The sequence below is a fragment of the Pundamilia nyererei genome, unplaced genomic scaffold (genome assembly GCF_000239375.1).
Source record: "Pundamilia nyererei isolate P.nyererei 1_Seehausen unplaced genomic scaffold, PunNye1.0 scaffold00131, whole genome shotgun sequence".
Taxonomy (NCBI): Eukaryota; Metazoa; Chordata; class Actinopteri; order Cichliformes; family Cichlidae; genus Pundamilia; species Pundamilia nyererei.
The window spans coordinates 1,515,125-1,515,552 of record NW_005187532.1 but is presented as its reverse complement, the minus strand read 5'-3'; positions in this window follow the sequence as shown (position 1 = coordinate 1,515,552).

Sequence of the window (428 nt, the reverse complement as noted above, 5' to 3'; positions counted from 1 at the left end):
TTTTCAGGTTTAATCCAGTCTTTAAGTCTGACATCATTAGCTGTTTCTGGGCCCAAACTATGCTTCAGGACACTGCGGCTTCACTAAGTTACGAACGGTCTAAATTCTTTCATCTTTAATAAAATGTGCTGCTGCTTTACCAGGTGTAACAATTAAGTTTAACATCCAGGCATCCATGAGAAACAGGATTTATGACGTTTAACGGAGTTAGAAGTTAGCAGGAAGTTAGCTCGCTAGTGTCCTGAATTCTCTGATGTTGTGCTGAGAACAAACAACCAAGACTCAGAGCAGGTCCAGCCAATCGCTGCTGCGAAGATATCCTCCAAAATCATGTCCAAACCTCAAAAACAGAAAGATGGCGTTAAGTTACAAAGAGAAGGTGGGAACACTCACCGCTGCTGTGTCATAAAAAATCTAATGATCAGTTT